Here is a 26,848-nt window from a genome sequence, read left to right as displayed (position 1 = left end):
AGACGGGGTTTCACCATGTTGACCAGGATGGTCTCGATCTCTTGACCTCGTGATCCACCCGCCTCGGCCTCCCAAAGTGCTGGGATTACAGGCGTGAGCCACCGCGCCCGGCCAAAAAAATTTTTTTTCTTAAGGACAGAGTCTTGCCATGTTGCCCAGGTTTGGGTCTGAGCTTCCTAGTGACCAGTTCAACAAGGAAAACAGAATCAGAAAAGGATTTATTTGGTGTCCATAAGGTAAAAGCCACCCGTTGCTAAGGAGTAGCACTTCTTTTCTCTGTAGTGAGTTTTGAGAGAAATGGGTACTGGGGGGCCCCTTGGAAAGGAACAACAAGGACAGATGACCTCCCTAGGGTATTGGCAACTAGGTGGCAGTGGAGGGGCCATCTTGGGCCTGGGCTGGGGGTGGGAAAGTAGGGAGCAAATCAGCAAGCTCTGCTCCAGGCCCCCCAGCCCTGCCCCACCTTGAGCAGCTGCTGGCGGTGGCGGGAGTGCACCTGTCTGCGGCAGCTAGTGATGCTCACCAGACATCCCATTGCTCCCCTCATGTCCAGGTTCCTGGCAGTCAGGCAGCCATAGTACCCATCACTGCCTCTCACGACCCACTGGCTGGTGGATAGTGGGAGGCAGTGATGTGTGTCACTTCCAGGCCAAAGCACATGAGACCTGCCTGTGACCCTCTAGGACTCTCGTCCTTGGCTGAAGGGATGAGAAGTGTGCATGTTTCAGATGGTGCAGCTGCAAGGTGGTGGATCCCTCAGGAACCACGTGGAGCAGAGCATTTTCCTCTACTGACATACAGTGCAACAGAGAAATACACTTGTCGAGTGAACCGTGAGATAAGGGGTTATTTGTCACGGAGCACAGCGACCTGTCCTGACTCATACAGCCTATGCAAGTCCAGCCCATGGAGATGGTGGGTGGCTGCCTATGCTTGGTGTGGCCACAGAGTAGGAAGCAGGACCCAGATCTTCTCAGGAACCTGGACTCTGAGGGCAGTGGGGAGCTACTGGAGAAATTAAAGCAGGAGAGGGGCCGGTGTTGTGGCTCATGCTTGCAATCCCAGCACTTTGGGAGGCTGAGGCAGGTGGATCACTTGAGGCCAGGAGTTTGAGACCAGCCTGGCCAACATGGTGAAACCCCGTCTCTACTAAAAATACAAAAATTAGCCAGGGGTGCTGGCACATGCCTGTAGTCCCAGCAACTCTGGAGGTCGAGGCAGGAGAATCGCTTGAATCCAGGAGGCGGAGGTTGCAGTGAGCTGAGATTGTACCACTGCACTCCAGCTTGGGTGATAGAGTAATACTCTGTCTCAAAAATAATTAATAATAATAATTATTATAATAAATAAAGTGGGCCGGGCGCGGTGGCTCAAGCCTGTAATCCCAGCACTTTGGGAGGCCGAGGCGGGTGGATCACGAGGTCAAGAGATCGAGACCGTCCTGGTCAACATGGTGAAACCCCGTCTCTACTAAAACTATAAAAAATTAGCTGGGCATGGTGGTGCGTGCCTGTAATCCCAGCTACTCAGGAGGCTGAGGCAGGAGAATTGCCTGAACCCAGGAGGCGGAGGTTGCGGTGAGCCGAGATCGCGCCATTGCACTCCAGCCTGGGTAATAAGAGCGAAACTCCGTCCAAAAAAAAAAAAAAAAAAAATAATAATAAATAAAGTGGAGAAGATAGAGGACCAGATTTAGTTTTCAGATTTTCCTCTGACTACTGACAGAGGACAGGTTAGAGCAGGTGAGAGGCAATGGCCACCTGGGCTGAAGTAGGGCAATGAAGTGGGCGGGATGGTGGGGAGAGGATGTTACCAGAGATGTGGGATCAACCAAACGTGGTGCCCGAGCACACGCGGCGGGCTGGGGGTGGTCACTGAAGTCTACACGACCTTACATTAACAACAGCCCTGGCCCCCTGTGGCCCTTCCAAGTTCTCTCCCTACACAGCCTGCCTGTGTACCTATAGGGGGTCCCTGGGGTCTGGCCTAACTCCTGAGAGCCACCCCCCATCCAGGAGGAGTTAGGAGGCTGTAAGAGGCCTGGACAACCTCTCCCCTGGAGCTCACAGTCACTTCCGGGGCAGTAAGAAGTCACGGTTTTTGAGTGCTTACAAGCTGCCAGGTGCCATTCCAAGTGCTTTCCATGCAGCAGGAATAGAGCAAGTGGGTGCTACCTTGCTCCCGGTTCAGATGCAGGTGTTGAGGCCAGTAACCAGGTCACACAGCTGGTGAACAGCAGGCCTGGGGGCTGAACTCAGCTCAAGCCTGCAGCTTTTGAGCCTGCAGCTCCAGGTTCTCACATACATCCATGATGACATCTTTCACACGCACCACAGCCCTGGATCTCAGCTCCGCCCCTAAGAGGAACTGTCATGATCATGATCACCCCCATACTACAAAGAAGGAAAATGAGGCCAAGGAAGCTAGCTAGACCCCTCTGGTCAGTCTCCCCATTTCCCCATGGAAGAAGCCAGCCAACAGCAAAGGAGCTGAACATCAGTGCCCTTCTGTCCGCCCCCCAATCCTCTCCCCACCCTAACTCTTATTTGTACTGCTAAGATTCTTCCAGACCTGCTGTCACAAAGGGAAACTGTACATGTTGGGGATGGGGCAGCCACTAGCAGGCCCAGCTACCTCTCCCTTTGTGTGTGGTATGGAAGTGTATGTGTATATGCATGGGTAAAGCTTGTGCACAGGTGTTGGCTTGTGTGTACACTGTGTGTGCACAAGAACTGCATTCATCAGGATGTTCATGAGTGCCTGTGTCCTCTTGTGGGTATGCATCCATCTGGATGTTAAACTGAGGCTGTGTATATACACGTGCATGAGCGCATGACTCAGCACTTCAGAGAACAGGAGTTTCATTTTCCCTACAAGCAGGCACTTGCCCACAAGTGAGTACTGTAGCGGGCCCTTTGCCCATAGGCTGGGCCAGAACAGTCAATTCGAGCCAGGTCTACCCCAGTCCACTTGTCCTATCCTGCCCCATTCCAGCTGGCTGGGCCCACATCAAAGCCGCAGCAGGTCACCTCAGGTGTGGCACTCTGGGACAACATGCTGGGGCACAAAGCAGGAGGTGGCATCCATTCTACTGCTGCAATCCCAAGCCAACTTGGTGGGCCTGATGCCGTGAGATTAGGCTCCAGGGAATTCCCCACTCCCAAAAAGGATTTAGTCATCTCTGGGCTTTGCATTGCACCTAGTTTCTTTCTTTTTTTCTTTCTTTGAGAAGGAGTCTGGCTCTGTTGCCCAGGTTGGAGTACAGTGGTGATATCTCGGTTCACTGCAACCTCCGCCTCCTGGGTTCAAGCAATTCTCCTGCCTCAGCCTGTAAGTAGCTGGGATTACAGGTTCGTGCCACTGCGCCCAGCTAATTTTTTTATTTTTAGTAGAGACGGGGTTTTAAGTTGCCCAGGCTGGTCTCTAATTCCTGAACCTCAGGTGATCTGCCCACCTTGGCCTCCCAAAGTGCTTAGATGACAGGCGTGAGCCATTGCTCCCAGCCTTGAGTTTATTTCTTAATGCCTGACAGTGCCTCATAACGCTCCTGCAAGGTAGGTAGGCATTATTTTCCCCATTTGATGATGGGAAAACTGAGGTGCAAGGGAAGTGACTAGACTGAAATCATGTTATGATGAGCAGTGCAGGTGGGAAGTAGTCCCAGGTCTAGTTCAGAGACCCCTCTTCCTGCTATGCAATGTGTTCCTCTCTGGCATACATGTAGGGTGTGTGTGTGTGTGTGTGTGTGTGTGTGCGCGCGCGCTCCCTTGCCCAGCCCTAAACTCATTGCAGGACAAGGGTTAGCTGCAGCGTAGCTGAAACTGAACCCAAGCTGGGTGTGGTGCAAACCACCATAATAGATTATTCATTAATTATACTGTTTGTGGCTTTAAAGAAAGAATGAAATGACCTGATTTGCTCTTTGAACGGAATGGGTAGGCATTGCTGGCTACCAGTGCCCCTTTGTAAATTTGTGGTTTCACATCCAATATTTGAAGTTTTATCTTTTTCTTTCTTAAGATCTGACTTGTGGGCATGGTGTGCTGCCCGCGGTAAGTGCCTGGTGAGAGGGTCTGAACCGCCACACTTATGTCACAGCCACAGTTAGGGGAGATTAGAACCACAAGTTACCCAGTTGTTTCAAAAGCTGAAAAGTGGCCGCTGTTAACCAGGATAAAGAACACTGTATGTGAAGGTCTCTACACAGGCTGGGAATCAACACAATACACACTGCGCTATGGGTGGGTCCCTCACCTGGACTCCAATCCCTGACTCACCCTTATCCATCACAGCTTATCTTGATCCTGGCCTTGGCCCCAAACTTGCTGGGAAAGCTCCTTTCTAAGTCATCCAGAATCCTTATGGGGTCTCTGATCCACCCATTGCGGGGGATATCTGGCTCTGAAGTCAAAGCCCATGGAGGGCAAGGCCACCCTGCTGCCAAGCTCAGCCTCTGCGTAACCAGCCATTTCCCAGACCACCTTCCTTTCTCACCAGGCAGGAAGAAAAAAACACAAGGCTCAGCTACTTCTCTGCAAGGGTTTTATTCACAACCAGCCTCTGTGAATCTGAGGCCTGGCTCTGGTTTAACCCACTACTTCTTGGCACAAGGTGTCTTCAGTTTTGCCTTGCATCAGCCAGCAACACGGTCTGAAGTGATCCAGGGTGCTAGGACCTAAGGGTCTCACCCCACAGGGGAAGTTTTCCTCCCTCCTTCTAAGCAAGAAGGGTCTGCTGTCCACAGAAGTAGGGTTACTAACTGTCCTGGTTTGCCTTGGATTGTGAAGGGGTTCCAGGGATGCGGGACTTTTAGTGCTAACCTGGGGGAAGGTTAGGCAAACAGGGATAAGTTGGTCACTCTCCCACTGCCACCACTAAGGTCTATATGTAACAATTTTTTTTTTTTTTTTTTTTGAGATAGGGTCTCACTTTGCTTCTCAGGCTGGAGTGTGAGGAGTGATCACAGCTCACTGCAGCCTCAACCTCTTGGGCTCCAGTGATCCTCACACCTCAGCATTCTGAATAGCTAAGACCAAGCATATGCCACCATGCTTGGCTAAGTTTTTTGTAAAGACAGGGTTTGGTTGCCCAGGCTGGTCTTGAATACCTGGCCTCAGGCGATCCTCACACCTCAGCCTCTCGAAGTGCTGAGATTACAGGTGTGAGCCACTGCTCTAGAATCCCTTTCTTAAAGAGCCCAACATCCTGAACCAGAGAATAGAAATTTCAAAGCAGAATAATCCAGGAAGCTGTATAAAGAGAGGTGAAGAGGATTTCATTCAATCTCCAATCTTCAACCAATATTGGCTTGGTGTTTATTCTGCGCCAAGCTGAGTCAGGAGCAGGGCTCAGAGGGGTCAGAGATGAATAATTCAGTCACTGCTCTTCACATGTTCACACCTCTCAGGGAAATGGCTAAGAGCAGGAAGAGATGAGATGGTGTGACCTTGAGGGAATGCTAATATGCAGGGCAGTGGCTTGCAACTTTGCACATTAGAATCACTTAAGTCAGATTACTGGGTGGGGGACCCAGACGCCAGCAGAGCTTAAGCTTCCCATCCTATCCCAGTGCACGTTAGGAACAAAGATAACAGAAACACCTAATGGATGTGATGCAGTGGTTCTCAAAGTGTAGTTCCCCATTAATCATATCACTAGGGAACTCTTTAGAGTTACAAATTCTCAAGCTCCTTTTCCCAGACCTACTGAATCAAGCGTTCTGGGGGCAGGGCTCACCACTCTTCTTTAACCAGCCGGCAGGTGACTGATGCATAGCCAAGTTTGAGACTCACTGGTGTAATAGATTGGTTGGGTTGGCAACACCTGAACCCAATGACCAATCAGCATCACTAAAAGAGATAACCAGACATTATGTGCTGCTAATATGAAGCAACAGGAAACACTACTTATAAAGTGGCCTTGACAAGAAATGAAACCCAACATTGACCGAGTCTTTGGATGTAACTGTGCGCACAGGGTATGGAGAAATGTGTTCAACAGCTACCTGGATGCAATCAGGAAAAAACACAGGAAATGCTACATGCTAAATTATCTGGTTTCTCACATTAACTCAAAATGCATCAAAGACCTAAACATTAAGAGCTAAAACTATAAAAACCTTAGAAGAAGGCTGGGTGCGGTGGCGCATGCCTGTAATCCCAACACTTTGGGAGGCTAAGGCGGGAGGATCATGAGGTCAGGAGTTCAAGACCAGTCTGACCAACATGGTGAAATCCCATCTCTACTAGAAATACAAAAATTAGCTGGGCATAGTGGCACGTGCCTATAATCTCAGCTACTTAGGAGGCTGATGCAGGAGAATTGCTTGAACCTGGGAGGCAGAGGTTGCAGTGAGCCATTGCACTCTAGCCTGGGAAACAGAGTGAGACTCCATCTCAAAAAAAAAAAAAAAAAAAAAAAAAAAAAAAAAAAAAAAAAAAAAAAAAAAAAAAAAAAAAAAACAGAAGAAAACAAAGGGCAAAATCTTCACAACATTGGGCTTGGCAGTGATTCCTTGGTTATGACACCAGGAATAGGCAACAACAACAAAATACACAAATTGTACTCATGGAACTTAAAAACTTGTGTGCATTTAAGGATACTAGCAACAGAGTGAAAAGGCAACATATGGAATGAGAGAAAGTGTTTGCAAATCTATCTGATAAGGTGTTAATATTGAGGATGTATAAAGAACTCCTACAACTCAACAGCAAGCAAGTAAACAATTCGATTTGAAACAATCTGATTTAGTGCACTGTTGGTAGGAATGTAAAATGATGCAGTTGCTATGAAAAATAGTACAGCAGTTCATCAAAAATTTAACAGCAGAACGATCATATGATTCAGCAACTCCACTTCTGGAATATGCAGGCTTAAAGAAATGAAAGCAGGGTCTGGAAGGGATATTTGCACACTCATGTTCATAGCAGCATTATTCACAATAGTTTAAATGTGGAATCACCACAAGTGTCCATCCACAGATGAACAGATCAGTGCAATGTGGTATATTCATACCATGGAATATTATTCAACCTTCAAAAGGAAGAAAATTCTACTTTGGGAGGATGAGGTAGATTGCTTGGGTTCAGGAGTTCAAGACCAGCCTGGGTGACAGAGCAAGATCTCATGTGTAGTAGAAATTAAAAAAAAAAAATTTGCTGGGCATGGTGGCACACACCTGCAGTCCCAGCTGCTCAAGAGGTTGAGGTGGGAGGATCACTGGAGCTCAGGAGTTAGAGGCTGCAGTAAGCTATAATTACGCCACCGCACTCCAGTCTGGGTACCTGACAATATTAAAGAATTGTTGTCATCAGTGTGATAATAATATTGTGCTTATATTAGAGAGTCTTTATCTTTTAGAGACATATGCCTAATATCCACAGATGAAATGATATAACATCCAGGATTTATTTTAAAATACCTTGGCGTTATTGAACAGAGGAGGAGAAAATGAGGGGGTAGAGATGAAACAGGCTGCTGATGGCTACTGAAGGTGGCTCAGGGTACATGAGGATTCACTGGAATCTTCTCTTTAATTTTGTATGTGTCTTTAAATTTCCTTTGTACAAGATTTACTCAAGAAAGAAGCAGGAGAGCACAGAGGTGGCCCAGGCTCTGGAGCTTGACTGTCAGGGTTCGAATCTTGGCCCTAAACAGCCCTGTGCAATGCAGAACCTCTAGTCCCACAAGACTTCTAAATTAAAGCTAAAATCAAATAAAGTGTAAAATCCAGCTCCTTAGTCACACTAGCAACATTTCAAGAGCTCAAAAGCCACATGTGCTTAATATTCACAGATGAAGCCATATAAGCAACAGCGTAATTATAGAGCACACCCATCACTGAACAAAGTTCTGCTGGACAGCGCCGCTCTAACATTTCCTATCTGCCACCCTGGGCAAGTTAATGTGTCTATTTCCTCACCAGGAGAATCAGGTGCTACAAGTACCAATAATAGGTCACATCTATATTGCTGATTAGGTGTTTAGTATATTCTACATACGAACTCAAACCTCATGCAAATACTATCATCACCCCATTTTTAAGATGAGGAAACAGAGTACAGAGAAGTTATGTAACTTGCCTAAGATCACACAGCTAGTTAGTGGCTGGGCTGGAATCCAGGCCAGGCTGTTCAGTCGCAGGTCCACACTCTCTAGCAGGGGTGCCTGGACACTTACAGGAGGTGATACACACAGCATGTGAAGTCACACTTGGTGCATACTTAGTGTTCAACAGACGTTGGCTAGTAAGATTGTTGTGGTCCTAATGTATACAGGACACTGAGATGTGATTTAACACACACAACCAGGTATATGCTGGGGGCCCAACATTTTGGGGATCTAAATAAAAATCCCAAACCAGAAAGCATAAAGCAGCCTGCCAGGGCCTGAGTAGCTCGTGAGAGTTCCAACCCCTGGTGCTCACCATGATGATGAGGAACAGACACACACATGCAGAAGGCTCGCTGACAATCCCTGCTGGATGAGAAGAATCCAAGAGAGTGCATTTGTGCTTCTCCGGGCTGGGCTCTGCCACGTGGAGGCCAGAAGGCCCCGCCCTACCCTGGTGCTGAGGGGCCTGGGATGGGGTGGAGGAGCAGGGGAAGAAACCCTTTGCTTCTTTTCCATCAGCACAGCCCAGGCAGGGAAGCAGGAGCGCAACCATCCAGGAACCCTCACGAGTGAGGGTTGTTGATCATCAACAAGGGAGGCAGAAGCGGTCTGCAGCCGGCAAACACAAACAGCCCTGTCCTCAGGTCTCCGCCTTCCCCGCCCCTGCGCTGCCCATCATTCTGGTCCAGCACAGATGCCTCCCTGCAGGCCCACAGGAAGTACAGATTGAGTCAGAGAGTGAGCCAAGACAAGGCCTCTTTCTTCCTGATGAGATTAGGCCTGCGGGAGTGCCTCCTCCCTACATCTGACACTGCCCAGAGCCACTGTCCCTGGACTGGCCTCCTTCTGCTGCCCTGCCTCCTCCCCAGCCAGCCCTGCCCCCCACAGCCCCTACTTGCTCTCTACTCCTCTCCCAGGCCATGCCAAGGCCTCAGCAGCCTTCTCTCTTGGGGATTCAGGCCTGGAGTATTCCAACCCCAACTCTGGCCCTGCCCTTTCCCTTGAAACCCACCCCGGGCCTCCTCTGTCCTCAGGATGAAGTCCACTGCTGGACTTGGGTTTTGAGGTCTCTACATTCCCCCTGAGTCCCTGATCTCCTTCTCATCTCCACGGACCTGTTCTCTTTCCCCTCAAAGCATCACGTTTTTCAAAAGAGAAGGGGAGAAGCAAAAAGAAAATAAAGAAGCATCATGTTTTCCTAGATAATCCATCTTTGCTCACACCCCTTCCCTCTACCTAGAACTAAGCCAGCCCAGGTAAGTCACTGGGTGGCGCTTAGCGGGGCTCTTAGGATGCCCCTTCCTCTCACCCCACCTTCCTGGCCCAGCTCCAACAGAATCACCTCCAGGGAGCCTCCCACCTCCCAGACTGAGCAGCCTCTCCATCCCCTGCGGTCCCATCCTGACACTTGGGGAGGTAGCCAAGGGCAGGGAAAAAGAAGGCACCAGCTTCAAGCCCTGGACCCCTGTTTGTCTCTGTACCATAACATTAGAGTATCCTAATATTTTTCTCATAGAATCTAGCAGATTAAATGAGATCATGTACATAAGGACTTGGCATGTGTCTGGCACAACGTAGGAGCTCGGCTCATGGAAGCGCCCCTCCCTTCCTCCTTTCCTGCCCACTGTGTTTTTCCCTTCTCTTCCTTCCTCCCCCACTGACACAACCCGAGGACTGTCAACCCCAGATGGTTCTCCCCTTCTGCTGCGCCCACCTACAGCCCTGTGGGGACCTAGGGGGAGGCGCACCTGACTCCCAGCTCGAGCTTTCACTCACACCAGAAGCTTCTTCCGAATCCCACCTTGGGGTGCTAGGAGCCAACGGGCTGGGCCCATCACTGTCATAGCGGTATGCTGCTCAGGCTGGAGAATCTTAATTCTTTTTTTTTTTTTTCCTTGGTTTTTCTTTTTTTTTGAGACAAAGTCCTGCTCTGTTGCCCAGGCTGGAATGTGATGGCGCGACCTTGGCTCACCGCAACCTCTGCCTCCGGGGTTCAAGTGATTCTCCTACTCAGCCTCCCGAGTAGCTGGGATTACAGTGCCCACCACCACACCCAGCTAATTTTTGTATTTTTAGTAGAGACAGGGTTTCACCATGTTGCCCAGGCTGATCTTGAACTCCTGACCTCAGGTGATCCACCTGCCTTGGCCTCTCAAAGTGCTGAGATTACAGGTAATCCTGGGCAAATCTCATCCCCTCTCCCACTTTCTGTGTTTCTATCCACATGATAGTAACAGCCCTGCCCTGCCCACCTGTTAGGATGATCTGTGAGGGCGCTGCAGCCTGCACACGCCAGACACACGCAGGACCTCGAGGGCGGCAGAGCTTGTCCACCTGTCAGCCGTCCTCAGAAGGCTGGTCCCCTTCCTGCCTAGGCCTTCTGAAGACACAGCAGAGCTTCCTTCTGTTTAACCCCCCAAATCAGGATCTGACAAAACTCCACACAGGTTTATTGCCCCACAATCTCCTTATCTGGGAGTTTTGAGTGACAAGGGTCACTGGGGATTTTCCAAGATGCCTCCAGAGGCTGAAAATCTGGGCTCCACTTCCTGCTCACTGTCCACTTTCTGGCACAGAGCTTTCGGGCCTGTCTTTGGACAGAGAAGGACACTGAGGCCCAGAGAGGGAGAATGCCTTGCTTAGGGTCCCACAGTCAGCCCGAGGCAGGGCTGAAGCTCTGCAACTCTGGTCCTGGGAAGGGCATCCAACCAGGGGCCCTGCATTCTGTTCTCAGTATGGACCCACAAATCAGCCCTCACTCTGCCTGCCTCAGGGACCGGGGGCCCAGAGTCAGTTCAGCTGACATCATCAGTGCCTACTCTGAGTCTGATGCCATGCTGGGCACTGTAAGGGAGACACATGATGGACCCAGACAGGGTCAGTTATGGGGGAGCTCAGAGGATGGGGGAGGCCCCCATGTAACCGGCAAGCTCAATTCAGGGTCACCAGGGCTAAGGCCAGCACTGCAAGTTGCAGCAGGGAGATGGAAATTAGGGGACTCAGGGTGGGCCTCCGGGACGACACGGTTGAGCTGAGCCTTCAAGGCCAAGTAGAGCAAGCCCAGCAGAGGAGGGAAGGGGAGGCACCTGGGTAGAAGGTGCTGTGCTAGGCCACGCCTGGCCATGTGTGGTGTGCGGAGATGGAGCTAGGAGCTTTCGGTCGTGGGTGGGAGGCTGGGTCTCGGCAAATGCAGGCCAGTAATGGGGCTGCGGCTGGGAGAGGGGCTGTGGGGGCAGGGGGATGCTGACGAGATGGCACCTGAGACAGTGGGGAGGCATCAAAGTTTGTAACCGGGGGTGTGACATGGTCAGAGCCAAAGTAGACTTAGCCCCTGCAATCAGGAAGTTAGGACATTGAGCCTGGGAAACGATTTTCTTTCCTCAACTTTGGCTGGTATCTAAGGAAGACATAAGTGGGTTTCATTTCAAGTCCAGCTCCAGTGGGCTGGAGGGGTTGCAGAATGCCATGAGGAGAGGGAGAGCTCTGAGGCCTTCCCTGTTGGACTCAGGAGGAAAAGGGTGTGACTGCCCTGGGGCAAGAGTCCCCAGATAGCACTGAGGGCCCGCCTGCTCCTGCAGATGCTGGCAGCCCCGCACCCCACTTGTGAACTCGGCCCCGCACCCCATTTCCGAGCTCGGCCCTGCACCCCACTGTGAACTCGGCCTCACACCCCACTTATGAGCTTGACCCCACACCCCACTTGTGAACTCAGCCCCACACCCCACTTCCAAGCTCAGCCCTGCACCCCACTTCCAAGCTTGGCCCCACAGGGGGAAGGGGATGGGAAGTTCTTTTCCACCACTCTCTCAGCTGCTTGTTAACAGGAAGAGAAATGCCTCTGCTCGCCCTCCATCAGTTCCCCAGCAGGGTCTCCAACAGCTGGCAGGACAGGATGGCCAGGCATCTCCTCCCTGCCTCCCACCCCCAGGAGCTCCACCTAAATTGTTTGTTCAGGCTGGGCCTGCAGGCCAGGGAAGTTAGGAGGCCAGATTGCCCTTCTCAAATTTCAAGTGCCAGCAGCCAGGGCTTTTGAGGATGAAAAGAGGGCAGGAAAGATGTCGGTGCCGCTGTGGGAAAAGAACTTCCGCCCACAAGCCTGGCTGTGAGGAAGGGTGACAGCATCACATTTACATGTGTTTGCCTGCTGTCACTGCAGATCGTCTGAGCATGCTCAGAGTCACCTGGAGGGCTGGAAAACAACAATCCCAGGTGGTGGCTCACTCTTCAAACTCAGCACTTTAGGAGGCCTAGGAGGGAGGATCGCTTAGGGCCAGGAGTTCCAGACTATCCTGGGCAACATAGCGATTCTGTCTCTACAAAATCAAACTAACAAACTGCCATTGTTGGGCCCACCTAGAGTTTCTGATTCGGCAGAGCGGGTGGGAGCTGCGAGTCTGCACTTCCACCAAGTTCCCGGGTGACTAGGAAGCTGCTGGCACGGGGGCCACTCTTTGAGAACCACTACTCTGCAGCCCAGCAAATGATTCACAACTGTGGCTCAGTTTACCCCTCACAACCACCTGGGGGTGGGGAGGATTATCTCCTCTTCATGAGTGTGGCTGGGGCACTCTGCAGAGCAGCCATGTCATTTTTTTGAGGTTACGCGATTACTAAGCAGCAGGAACCCCTGTCTAAACTTCAAGGGTTCCATGAGCACTCAACCACCCCCCAACTTGGTGGCCACTTGCAGCTCTGCTCCTTGGCTTCCTTTTTTTTTTTTTTTTTGAGACGGAGTCTCGCTCTGTTGCCTAGGCTGGAGTCCAATGGCGTGATCTTGGCTCACTTTAACCTCTGCGTCTTGGGTTCAAGCAATTCTCCTGCCTCAGCCTCCCAAGTAGCTGGGATTACAGATGCTCACCACAATGCCCGGCTTAATTTTTGTATTTTTAGTAGAGATGGGATTTCACCATGTTGGTCAGGCTGGTCTTGAACTCCTGACGTCATGATCTGCCCACCTCAGCCTCCCAAAGTGCTGGGATTATAGGCACAAGCCACCCCCCGGCACCTTTGGCTTGCTTTCTTAGGTCTTCTCAATATATAAATTGCATGCTCTGAGTCCAGCACTCCATTCTTCTTCTCATGGTGCTCCACAGCCAAAACAAAATCCACCAGTTGTGTCTGCTGTCCCATCACAGCTTCACAGCCCAGTACAGGTGCTTAAGATATGGGCTTCAAAGTCAGAGAAACCTGGGTCCAAATCCAGACTCCCTCCTCTTCTGTAAGTCTTGGTACCACACTGCCAGGTTGCTATGAGATGGGCAAGGAACTTAAGAGCGTGTAGCACATGGTAAAGTTCTCAATAAATGGCAGCAACCAGGGGGCCCAGGCTTGGACCAGGGAAGCATTTGAGTAGCTTTTCTAAATCTCTCTGTGCCTCCGTTTCCTAAGTTGTAAACTGGGGTCCATGATGGCACCTACCTTATAAGGGAGTTGTTCACTCATCTAAAATGCCTCAGAGCAGTGCTCGGCAGGAACCCAGCCAGGTGTTAGTCTCCTACATGTATGTTCCTGTTTTGTCAAATATATTTCAGTCTGAACATACACTCTTCATTGACACATGTAAACAAAAACATTAACAAATAGAGTAGGCTACTGTGAAGTCGAAATGTAAAAATCTTGGCAGCGATGGTGATATGGTTTGTCTCCGTGCCCCCACCCAAATCTCATCTTGAATTGTCATCCCCACGTGTGGAGGGAGGGACCTGGTGAGAGGTGATTTGATCATGGGGTGGTTTCCCCCAGGCTGTTCTCATGTCACTAAGGGAATTCTTGTGAGATCTGATGGTTTAAAAGTGGCAGTTTACCATGCGCGTTCTCTCTCTCCTGCGGCCCTGTGAAAAAGGTACCTGCTTCCCCTTCACCTTCCGCCATGATTGTAAGTTTCCTGAGACCCCCCAGCCATGAGGAACTTGAGTCAATTAAACCTCTTTCCTTTATAAATGACCCAGTCTCAGGTATGTCTTTATAGCAGTGTGAGAGTGGATTAATACAGATGGCTGCACAATGGGAATGTACTTCACGCCACAGAATTGCATATTTAAAATTGGTTAAAATGGTAAACTTTGCTATGTATATATCACCATCATAAAAAAAATAAAGAAAACAGAAATAACAGCACCTAGGCATAAGCACACAGCTTTCCTGTGCTCGCTGGCAGCTACATCTCTGCTTCCAAGTTGGTTTCCTCAGAGCTCCTACTTCTTTTAGCCCTTTCCAACCTGAGTTGGTCCCTGGTGTGACTTCAAATCAGGGTGCGGGGTGTGGGTTGGCCCTCCTTGTCTGCTTCCCCTTTCACTCCTGGCTATTCAGGGCCATCTCTGCCAGGGCCCCAGCAGAGGGGCTCGGTGGGATGAGGAGGCCTTGCCATTTCCCCAGACACCGGGAGCATTCCTGCCTCAGGACATGCCTGGATGACATTTCCCCAGGCCCCTGGCAGAGTGGTGGCTCTTCCCACCAACCTCCCTCCTCCTGATGAAGGAAGGTCCCCTTGAAGGACCAGGATCCCTCAGTCAGCACCAACTCTCACTGGGCTTCAGTGGGGAGCCCTGCTCTGTGCAGGGAGGGCACATAGATAGTCCAAGGCCAGTGACCCGGCTCCAGTAGGCTCTGCCCCCTTTTGCTGTGTGATGCTGTAAAAGCCCCTCTCTGGGGTCCAGTGTCTCAACCCATTAAATGGGCATGAGCATCCCTGCCTGTCACCCTCCAGAGGCTGTAGGGGTACTCTGAGGGAGAATGGATGCACAGGCCTGGTTTACTTACTACACAGTGCAATTGCATCGAGAGGCAGCGGCACAATGGCTACTCACATGGGGGCAACCCACCTGCCAGGCTCAGACATCAACCCTACCACACACCAGCTGGGAGACACTGGGCCAGTTATCTACCTCTCTTGGCCCTAGGTTTCCTCATATGTAAAATGGGGATGATAATAATAAATGGGTTAATATCTGTCAAGCACTTAGAACCCAGCCCGGCACACGACAAACTCAAAGTAAGTATCTATTAAATAACTAAACTCAAAATAATAAATAATGGTAATAACTCTTACTGAGTACTCACTGTGAGCCAGGCACTGTCCTAAGCTATTTATCTGTATTCATGGATTGAAATGAACATTTAATAAAAATAAATATGGGCTTCAAACAGGGCTTACAGATTAAACTAGAAGCACAAAGTGTTCATGGTCCTTTCTTTTTCCTCAAAGCAGCAACATCTAAAGATCTAAACTTTCAGGGGAGGGGTGAAGGCTGTCACCTGTGCTGGGAGGCACCAGAAGCCTCAGAACCAAAGAAAGCAGAGAGAGCCTTGGGCCCCTTATCAACCCATGAGTGCTGATTTAGAATCTAAAGCTCTAATTCTTCCATTTTTAGCCAGACCCACTAACTCTCTCTCAAATGATCTTATTACATCTAGGGGCAAGCAACAAATATAATATCCCAGAATTCTGCCTTTCTTTCCCCAGCATCCCATGTGACGAGTCTGAGGGTTTTGGCTTGTACCAGTCTGGTGATGGGGAGCTCACCCCTGCTGGGGGAAGATGTGCTCAACTGGTGGACTTCCTCACTTCCACTGCTCTCTCTGCTCCTGGAGCCCTGCCAGCGACATCCATTGCCTCTACCCCATGACAGCCTTCCACAGATCCACGGCCTCTTCACTCAGTCCCTGGGATGGCTCCACTCGGGGTTGGGGAGTTTCTGGTGTGACTCGGTTTCCCACGTCCTCCCCATTTTGGTCGCCCATATGCTCCAAGCTGTCCCTGTCTTCCAGATTATACTCAAACCCTGCAGATGGGGGCTGAGAACCCCTCAGTAAAGCAGGTCCCCAGTAGGATCCCAGACGTTATACCTCAGAACAACAACCCTGGCCTGACCCCAAGAGATCATGGGGTACAGAAAGAGGAAATGGAGTCAGCACTCCAAAGACCACCCACACCAGGGCAGAACCAGGACCAATATCCATCCCAAAGGGTGCGCTAACACATGCAACACAGCCCTGTCCTCCTGCACCTGGAGACAGTACCAAACATTTTTCTTCCTTATCTGTGTCGCTCTAAGTAATAGTTGAAACTTGTTGGTGAAGGGACAAATTCCAAAGATGGTTAGGAAGGAAAGGTTATAATTGTGAGCTCGGGGGTCATTTGCCTTATCTAGGTTTTCTTGGACTCAGACCTTTGAAATGGGAACTGTTCCTCCAGAGAGCACTTTAGACTGGGAATGATCGCAGACCTGAGGTCTTTTCTGTTAGAAAGGCCGGCAGTGCACCAGCCGCCCCCAAGATGCCAGGGGAAAACTGGAGCACGCTCATTCCACCCACATTTTCCAAGTCCCCAGCCAGAGGCAGCCCCTGTGCTGGGCTCTGTGGACAGACATATTTCCATGGTGTCTTCCCCCTGGGAATGGGTGGAAAAATGGAGAAATCCTACTCTACTGGAACAACGTTTGATCACAAACGTGGTGGCCTGTGAGAGGTGGCAGCAGCAGGGAAAAGACCAGGAGGTTAGAGCAATGGGCTCCAAAGCTTTTTGTTTTTGTTTTTAAGTGCAGTGGCACCCTCTCGGCTCACTGCAACCTCTGCCCCCCAAGGTTCAAGTAATTCTCCTGCTTAAGCCTCCCGAGTAACTGGGATTACAGGCGTGTGCTGCCACACCCGGCTAATTTTTTTGCATTTTTAGTAGAGACAGGGTTTCATCATGTTGGCCAGGCTGGACTCAAACTCCTGACCTTAGGTGATCTCCAAACTTTTTTGATCATTCAGTCTTTCCACAAGAAAAAAAAAAAAACTGAGCTCACATCCCATTATCTTATATACAAGTAATCATCATCAAACCCCGAAGACAAAACATATACACAGAGTGAGATTCATCACTAACCAGAGTGACTGTAAATACATTTAAAATAGTGTTCCCCAATGTAAAAACAAACAAACTTGAGCTGACTTCTTGTCAGACTTATTAGCTTGTCACTGTTTTTGTCCTGGGTCTTGTGGCCGATGAAGTGACTGTACCGGAAACCCCAGTGTTCATTATCTTTTTTTCTGTTTTAAATTTATTTTCATTTAAAAAATTTTTTAGCCGGGCGCGGTGGCTCAAGCCTGTAATCCCAGCACTTTGGAAGGCCGAGGCGGGTGGATCACGAGGTCAAGAGATCGAGACCATCCTGGTCAACATGGTGAAACCCCATCTCTACTAAAACTACAAAAAATTAGCTGGGCATGGTGGCACGTGCCTGTAGTCCCAGCTACTCAGGAGGCTGAGGCAGGAGAATTGCCTGAACCCAGGAGGCGGAGGCTGCGGTGAGCCGAGATCGCGCCATTGCACTCCAGCCTGGGTAACAAGAGCGAAACTCCGTCTCAAAAAAAAAAAAAAAATTTTTTTTAGAGACAGAGTCTCCCTCTGTTGCCTAGGCTGGAGTGCAGTGGTGCCATCATAGCTCACAGCAGCCTCCAACCATAGCTCACTGTAGCACTCCTCCTGCCTCAGCCTCCTGAGTAGCTGGGACCACAGGCATGTGCCACCATGCCTGGCTAATTTCTAAACTTTTTCTTGAGACAGGGTTTTGCTATGTTGCCCAGGCTTGTATCCAACTCCTAGCCTTAAGCAGTCCTCTCGCCTTGGCCTCCCAAAGTGATGGGATTACAGGCTGACACCAACCTCTTCTGCTTACCTGTCTACACGTAGCATTATCAGCATAATAAGTAAGCACTACTAATAAGTCACAAGTTTTCAGTAGGAATCTTTTAAAACCACGTGTCCATTTTGTAAGCATTAGTTTAGTTTAAAGTGGTGCATATAATCTGAAATCCAATCTGGATTAACCTGGATTAATTAACCAGGTTAATTAATTGGGATAACCTGTCAAAAACAGACCAAAGAATGAGGGAGTCCTCATCACCCTTTCTCAGAGTGTTCCCTCTTCTCTCTGGAGACTCCTGGACCACATGAGACATGAGGTGCCTGACACCCCAGCTGGCAAATGTAGGTAAAGCTGAACTCTTTTTTTCTAAGTTTGTTTAGATATTTTTTTCCTGCACCCCAATGTATATCTTGCATAGATCACTTTGGAGGCAATTGGGATAGAAGATGAAGAGAGTCAGAGATAATTTTTAAGCTCAAAGGATGGCAGAAATGATCTAGTATACTCTTCACTTTGCAGGCGATGAAACAGAACCTGAGAAGGGATGTGACTTGTCCAAGGTCACGTGGCTGGTCAGTGGCAGATCCTGGAGAGAATGCAAATCTCTAGGTCTTGATGGCTGCTAAAAGGGGCCACAGTCTAGCTCTTTACTGGTCCTTATACTTTACTGTGCCTTTCAGTCAGCTTCCCTCTGAAGCCTCAGTTTCCTCATCTGTACAATGGAACGAATCAAACCAGCTCTCGGGCTGCTGTTTGAGTGCCAATAAGGTCTCGCTGACATCTGTGGGCTGCAAAGAAACCCTTCTTTACACTCTGGAAGGTCCTACTTGAGTGGCTGAGATCTGAGACCACGAGAGCGTGAGGATTCTGCCTCCACCTACCAGCCACAGCAGTGGACCCTGCGGGATGCAGAGCCCCTGCAGTCCATCTCTGTGCTGGCCTGGGCCTGGCGTGGTGGTGGACAGTTGTGGACAGGGGTCCTGGGTCTCATGAAGCCATGACTTGCAGTCCTGCTCCTGTCTCTCACCCTCCCATCTTCCAGGTCCTTCCTGCCTCCTCCAGGCTGTCCTTATCTGGATCCCACCTCTCTAAAGCTGAGCCCCCATTTGGGCTACTGGTAGATGTCAGCATCCTCTATGCAAAACCTTCAATAGCTTCTCAGCTGGGGATTCAAAGCTAAGGTATGGCCCAGGAGTATATCAAGAAGGGATGTGAGGCAAGTGAGGAGTGGGGCGTGGCAGGGACTAGGGCAGGAGGGAGGTGACCAGTCCGCAGGGCGCAGACACTCGGGGGTACATTTTCAACAGAGCTTAAAAACAAAACTTTCCCAAAGGCTGACATTTTATTATCATAATGTGCCTGCAATTCTAAACAACATCAGTGATAAAACACTCTTCCCTGACAGGGCAGGCTGCACCTATCTCCCTGCCCTTGGCATCTACCAAATACACTCTTCCTCATACTGAGCCAAACCCGACCCCATGTTCATCGCATCCCACGTAGGCCTAGTAAGGTCTCCCCTCTCCAGTCCTTGGCTTACATCATTTCCTTTGCCAGTAAAGCCCTCTTCACAATTCTGTATGACCAGCTGCTACGAGGCTCAGCTTAGAGAAATGCTCTCTCTTCCAGGAAGTCTTCCTGTAAGCATTCCCATCCCTCCCACTGCGCGCCATGGCTCCCCTCACATCATGGTTTCATCTCCAAAGGAAAACTCAAGAAAGGAACCCACAACACAGAAAACCATAGAAGGAGAGTCACTTCTGAGCTGTGTGACCTCAGACAAGTCCCATGGCCCCTCTGAGCCTCCGTTTCACCTCCTTAAAAGAAGCATCTCATCTCCAAATACCCTCCTTTCCTTGACCTGCACCATCCCTTCTTTTGACCACACACTGAACCCTGTCATTAGGAGAAAATGCTCCACCTGCTTCCAAAGTCACTAATTCAAGCACCCCTCCTGACCGTACCCTCCCACCTCCAGCCTCCTGTCACCTGCCAGATGTGACCAGCCCTTTGCAGGCATCCCCGCTGATGGATCAGTAAAACCAGGGTCCGGCCCAAGGAGGGGGCCCTGGAAGCTACAACCAGAGACCCCTCTCCAGGATGACACAACTCATCAAACACCACCATGGTCAGCAATAGCTTTGCTGAAAGGCCAGCTCCGGGGATGGGGTGGGGGCCGTGTGATTTCCATGGGCATGCTATGGAAGCCCATTTCTTGTCCCTAGTAACCTGGGACATCAGCTCATTCCTATCAACACCCTAAAATCCTTCATCCCACTGACTTTTTTCACATCATCTGGCAAACCCCAGTACTGGGTGAACCAGGATATCTAAGCTCAGCTGGGAGGAAAACGGTGGACAATAACCAGCCCAGGGCAGGGGGCCCCAGTCGGGTGAAGGCTGCTCCCATATTGCTTGTGTCCCCCAGCACGACTCCCTCTGCAAGTCAAGCCTTGAGAGGGGCACTGCCAGAAAAGCCAGAACCCATGGGCACCCACGTGGCCTCCTTCTTCTTATACCCAATGCCAATCCATCACTAATCCCAGCCTCCTATCCCACCTTCAAATTATCTCTCTTTTTTTTTTTTTTTTTTTTAGAGATCAGGTCTCACTATGTTGCCCAGGCTGGTCTGGAACTCCCAGCTTCAAGAAATCTTCAGGCCTCGGTCTCCCAAAGTGCTAGGATTATAGGCATGAGCCACTGTATCTGGCTCCAAACATCTGTTAAACTTGGTCATTTAGTCTCAGCCAACAGCCGTCTTGCCCTCGATCTTTTTGAAATAAGTAAATCTGAGCAGACTACTCGCCAGCCATCGTTCTATTTCTCCAGCCTCAGCTTGCCGTGATGAGCTGCACGCATCACAGTGCTTTCAATTCCTCAAAGGCCTGTTTCCTCCAGCCTCAGGGCCTTTGCAAGGCCGTATCTCCTGTGAAGCGTGCCCCACTCCCCACCCTCACCTGGTCACCCCCTACTCATCTTTCAGATCTCAGCTCAACATCCTTTCCTTAGAAGAGCCCTCTGCAGTGACCCCGGGCTCAGCACATTCTCCACTCTGTGCGCGCTTCACTCTTCTCTCTGCCTCCAGGTTCTGTGGGACTCTATGATTACTGTCCATCTCTCATTTGATCTGTGAGCCCTCAAAGACGGGCCTGTGTCTGTTTGCTCAATGTCTCTAATGCTGAGGCTTGTGCTTTACATACGGAAAGTATTCAATCATGAACGAAGGTCCTAGTCAAAAAATTACATTGAAAGATAACTTTTTAGGGAATGAATGAATGGGTCAGCCTGGGCGAGGCTCCAGGATCATGTGTGTGGGGCAGATATCGCTACAGCTTTTCTCCAGGGCAGGCCACACAGGCTGAGCCACTCCTGGAATGGTTTTAATGAGTATGAGGCTAGTGACCCAGCCAGCAAGCTCTCCAAGCTCCTTCCTGATCATTATCTCCCCAGCCCTCCTCCACACTCCCCAACCCCCATTACTCGGAGCACCAGGCTTTTAATGACCAGGCCACTGGAGCATTTCTGAGCTGGCATACCTTCACTCTGCAGAGTGGACATTCTGTTCTTCCCAAGGGCGAGGACCCAGGAGACTTTTCTTTGTGGGGTTGGATGAGGAAAAAGAAGCGAAATCTAATTAGACCAGGTTCAAAGCCCAGCTTTGCCTCTTGCTGGCTGTGTGACCTTGCAAATTTACTCAACCTCTCTGGGTTCCTGTCTCCTTCTCTATAAAAAGTGGACAAGAGGCTGGGTGTGGTGGCTCCCACCTGTAATCCAAGCACTTTGGAGGCCAAGGCGGGCGGATCACCTGAGGTCGGGAGTTCAAGACCAGCCTGACCAACATGGTGAAACCTCGTCTTTAAAAAAAAAAAAAAAAAAAAAGTGGACAAGAATATCTAGCTTCAATGTGATGGTGAAGACTTAAGGAGTGAATGCACACTAAGAGTCTAATTGGGGGCCCGCCACATGTCACATGATTCCAAGACAGTTTTTTACATTTTAACATCTCTGAAACTGGGATGCAACTTATAACCATAGTTTCTGCTGCTTTTTCTTTCTTAATGGATTATAAAATAAGAATACATTCTCACAGACGAAGCCCTGCCTTGAATGAAATAATGCAGTCGCTTAGATTTTTTACTTCCCTTGCAAAGAGGCTGGAACGCCCGTGAGATGGGATCGGAGACCAAGAACACAGCTCGTGAAGGAACAAGGGTCTCCTGAGGCCTAGCATTCACCCTGATCTCCAAAGCTTCATGGAATCTGAAGGCGCAGCCCTTCCCTGGCCTGGCACCCCTCTGGATCTGTCTCAGCTGTCCTAGTCTTGCTCAGAAGGTGGCCCAAACTTCAGCAGGACCCTCATGTCTGCGTCTGACCCTCCGTTGCTTTTGATGCAGCAGGTTCCTCAGTTGGGCAGTTTGGTCCCAATGCAACTGAGCTTGCAGCCACCTAAATCCCCCAGTTTTTATCAAGAAAAGAGTCCTAGTTCCCACCTTCAGAAACTCCCAAATATGTCTCCTCCAGTGTGACTCCATCAAGCCATCCCTGGACCCTGCTCCCAACTGTTTCGGAAGGCCAGCACTGCGGATGTCATCATTAATGATAAAAGTGTCATCATCACTTTTGGCTTCACCAAAGTCCTTACGCTGTGAGTGCTGCCTTCGTTCCTGCAGCCTGGTGATGGCAGACTGGCCTGCTTATTTTATTATTATCTAAGTATCACCATAACTTATATTGCATACATAATTGGCCCTCCATATCTGTGGGTCCTGCATCTGTAGATTCAACCAAACTCAGACGGAAAATATTTGAAAAAATAAAGAAAAATAACAATACAACAATTAAAAACTACAAATAAAAAATATAGTATAACTGGCCAGACACAATGGCTGTAATCCCAGCACTTTGGGAGGCTGAGGCGGGCAGATCACTTGAGGCCAGGAGTTTGAGACCAGCCTGGCCAACATAGTGAAACTCCATCTCTACTAAAAATGCAAAAAATTAGCCAGGCGTGATGGTGCATGCCTGTTATCCCAGCTACTCGGGAAGTTGAGGCACAAGAATCACTTGAACCTGTAGGCAGAGTTTGCAGTAAGCCGAGATTGTACCACTACACTTCAGCCTGGGTGACAGAGCGAGACTGTCTTAAAACAAAAATAGAGGATAACGACTAGTTACACAGCATTTACATTGTGTTAGGCATTGCAAATAATCTATAGATAAAAGTATACAGGAGGGTGTGTGCAGGTTACATGCAAACACTACACCATCTTATATTAGGGATTTGAATACCAGCAGATTTTGATATCCTTGGGTGTCCTGGAGGCTGAGTATTTAGGAATGACTGTACACACATCACCAAAATCTTTACAGGAATGAATTAGCTATTGTGTATAAAACTATTTGTTATCATTATTATTTTCAATAAAGCAGGGTCTTACTATGCTGCCCAGGCTGTTCTCAAACCCCTGGTTTCCCAAAGTGCTGGGTTGCAGGCAGGAGCCTCCACACACAGCCAAAACATTTTAAATGTAGAAAAGACCAAAGAAAACAAAATTCTCCCACCTAGTGATAATTAGCTTGATGTCTGTCTGAATATTTTGCTATGTCTACATGTTGAGGGGAAAAGATTCTTTTTTCATATTCAAACCCAAACAGGTTCATTCCACACATACTACTCTCTCACTTACGGTGACATGGTGGCCCTCTCTCTACAGACTGGTTTCTTCACGGTGCCTCCACAGTGTCCCCGTCCTCTATCCCTACCCCTGGCAGGTCCCAGGCCTCTACAGAGATGTAGTGCTTTGGGTCTGAGGCAGTTCCTCCTCATACTCACAGTGGGGCAGTGATCTGTGATGGGGTCCTGGCTACCTTCAGGGACCCCACCAACCAAAGCCGCACCCAGGCACAGAAATACTCCAGAGCTCTTGAATTGAGGGGTGTGAGGTTAATAGCAGTTGTCTGTCTCTGTTTGATTTGACTGCAGCCCTTTCAAAACCAACTGGAAGTTCTCCCAGCCCCAGATCCTGGCCTAGTATTTCCCTAACCTCTAGGGGTTCCAGAAATCACAATAAGCAATGAACAGGTAGGTGCCTGGCATTCTGGAGTTCATTAAGTGCCTCCTTACTTTTATTTGATTTAGAGCTCTACAACAAGCCTATAAATGATGCAGAACAGGCATTTATTATCCCCATTTTATAAATGAAGAAACCGGGGCTTGAAGAAGTGGAGTGACTGATCCAATATCTTCCCTTATTTTTCTACCCTTCATAGTCTGGCTGTCTCCAAATCCCACTAGCAACCCAGCTCAGGCATCAGTTCCTCTAGGGAGCCTTCCCCAAGCCCCCACTTCCACCCCAGGCAGGGTTAGGTGCCCCTTCTGGAGGGCCCACAGCTCCGGGGCTTCCCTGTGATTTAACGGTGGGCCCTCACGGCTGTGATGGGTCTAGCTTGTCTACATCAAGGCTTCCCAAGCCTTAGAAAAACCTCAACAGATGGTTGCCAGGGTGAAGGTCATTACAATTATTAAGGCAGGAAATATTCTCCCCCTTTTACAGATGAAGACACTGAGTCATAAAGAAGGGTCAAGACTTGCCTAAGGAGCATGTGAGCAGCAGGGCCAGGTCTCCTTCCTTAGAGGCCTGGGTTCTTTCGCTCCACTGCATCCCTTGTTCTCTGCAATCTTAGACTTCAAACCATTGCTGGAGGCTCATTTCTGTCTTCCCAGGCAGATCTACCTGGTCCAGCCAGGTGTGCAAGAGAGGTTGTCAGGAGGGAGCTCTGTCTGCAGGGGACTCAATTCCCCAGCCTGTGCCCACACCCTGGTGCAGCCTTAGGAACAGGCAAAGGACTTGCCCAGTTATTGAGCATGCCCTGGACCACACCCTGTGCAAGAACTTCCCTCGCACTTCTTACTTCTTCCTGTGGCTGGGGCCATTATGATGCCATTTTGCAGGTAGGGGAGGAAAGACCCTGCCCAAGGCCAGTGTCTGAGATGGGGCTAGAAGCCAGGGCTGCATCCCTGGCAGCAGACAGCCCCAGGAGTTTGCTGGCACCAGAGCCAGAATAAATGCACAGTCAGAGTACAGGAGACAACTCTTAGGGGGCCTGCAGTGTGGGCAAAGACCCAAACTCACCTCCCACCCAGGGCTGGCTGGAGGGACAAGACTCTTGGGCCCAGGGAACACATGCCTGCCCGGTAGTCCCCTGCACTGCCTGTGGGCAGGGTCATGCCATTTGCCAGGCTCCTGCAAACTCCAGGCTCAAGGCCAGGCTGGAAGCAGCTGTCATATCAACCCTGCACAAATGCTCAGCTCCCAATTTCTTGTTTGAATGAGACTTCACATATCTGCTCCTGACTGGCTGACAGATGCTGAGCAAGTCCCCGTCTCTCGTTGGGCCTCGCTTTACGTATCTGTGAAATGATGCCAGGAGTGGGGTGGCTGGGAGGTGAGGGGGACTAGGTTTGGGGGATGGTATCTTCATTGAACGCATCAACTCTGACATTCCAGGGACTGATTATAGGCGGCAGGGGATGGTGACTAAGACCCTGGTCACTGGCGGCAAATGACATAGGTTGAATGTATGATCCTGGGCTAGCTACCCAACTCAACTTCCCTGGGCCTCAGTGTTCTCATCTATCAAATGGAAATGATAGTAGAAAAAAGGCTGAAAGTAAATATTGATACTGATTATCTTGGATGAGAAGAGGAGAAGATATGGGTAATTTATTTTGCCTGTTTTCCTGCCTTTTTCTAAAATTCTCCATGATGAAGTATTTACAATTTTAAAAAATGTATTTTCTTTGTAAATTAACTTTATGAGATATCATTTACATATAATATACCCATTTTAAAATGGGAGAAATAATAAGTAGCAGTATCTACCCTATAGGTTGTTATGGGGATTGGGTTAACGTCTATAAAATATTAGATGGTGGCAAGAAGTGCTAATGACTGTTTGTTAAATAAATAAGCGTAGGGCCAGCCTGGCTTCCGCCTCCTCCTGCTCACCTGGCCTGGACCCCAACCTCTCCCCAGCACCAAGTTCACTGCCCAGGTCCCACCGCGACACTCCAGACCCGGACTATTTCTACAGCTTTCTCTCTGCACCGGGCTTAGTCCACTGCTGCTGCTACAAAAAAATACCATAAATTAGGTGCTTGGGCTGGGTGCAGTGACTCACGCCTGTAATCCTAGCACTTTGGGAGCCTGAGGAGAGCAGATAATCTGAGGTCAGTAGTTCAAGACCAGCCTGGCCAACATGGTGAAACCCTGTCTCTACTAAAATACAAAAATTAGCTGGACATTATAACAGGTGCCTGTAATCCCAGCTACTGGGGAGGCTGAGACAGGAGAATCGCTTGAACCCAGGAGACGGTGGTTGCAGTGAGCAGAGATCGCACCACTGCACTCCAGCCTGAGCAGGTGAGCAAGACTCCATCTAAAAAAAAAAATTGGGTGCTGTGTTAACAACAGAAATGTATTTCTCACAGCTCTGGAGGATGGAAGTCCAAGACTAAGACAACAGATTTGGAGTCTGGTGAGGGCCCACTTCCTGGGTCATGGAACAGCGCCTTCTTACTGTGTCCTCAGGTGGTGGAGGGGGTGAGGGTCTCTCTGGGGCCTCTTTTATAAGAGCACTAATCCCATTATGAGGGCTCTGCCTTCATGACATAATTCCCTCCCAAAAGCCCAATCTCTTAATACCATCACCTTGTGGGGTACGATTTCAACATATGAGCTTTGGAGGAACATACACATTCAGACCATAGCAATCTCGCAGGAATCATACTAATATTCAAATCTGGCCATGCTCCTACCCTGTTCAAAGCCTTCCATGGCTCCCCACTGACTCTGGCTGAAAGTCCTAGATTCTCCGTGAGACAGTTTCAACAAGCCACGTAACTTTTCTGTATCTTTCTTTTCTTTTTCTTTTTTTTTGTTTTTTTTTGAGACGGAGTTTCACTCATGTTACCCAGGCTGGACTGCAATGGCGCGATCTCGGCTCACCGCAACCTCCGCCTCCTGGGTTCAGGCAATTCTCCTGCCTCAGCCTCCTGAGTAGTTGGGATTACAGGCACGCGCCACCATGCCCAGCTAATGTTT

General features: G+C 49.6%; 1 protein-coding gene across 2 annotated transcripts in view; it reads right to left on the bottom strand.

Annotated features, from left to right (window-relative positions):
* Positions 1-26,848, bottom strand: part of CORO2A (coronin 2A) — a 66,739-nt gene that overhangs the window by 34,763 nt on the left and 5,128 nt on the right. Inside the window, exon 1 of one of the 2 annotated variants that reach the window (XM_017527834.2) lies at positions 10,365-10,518. The exons of the other annotated variant lie outside the window; for it this stretch is intronic. The gene's annotated coding sequence lies outside the window, so the exon portion shown is untranslated. Of the gene's footprint in view, positions 1-10,364; positions 10,519-26,848 lie in introns of those variants that run through there. 2 annotated transcript variants of the gene reach the window in all.

The sequence above is a fragment of the Cebus imitator genome, unplaced genomic scaffold (assembly GCF_001604975.1).
Source record: "Cebus imitator isolate Cc_AM_T3 unplaced genomic scaffold, Cebus_imitator-1.0 Scaffold51, whole genome shotgun sequence".
NCBI lineage: Eukaryota > Metazoa > Chordata > Mammalia > Primates > Cebidae > Cebus > Cebus imitator.
The sequence above is the reverse complement of the archived record's forward strand: the minus strand, read 5'-3'. Positions and strand labels throughout refer to the sequence as shown.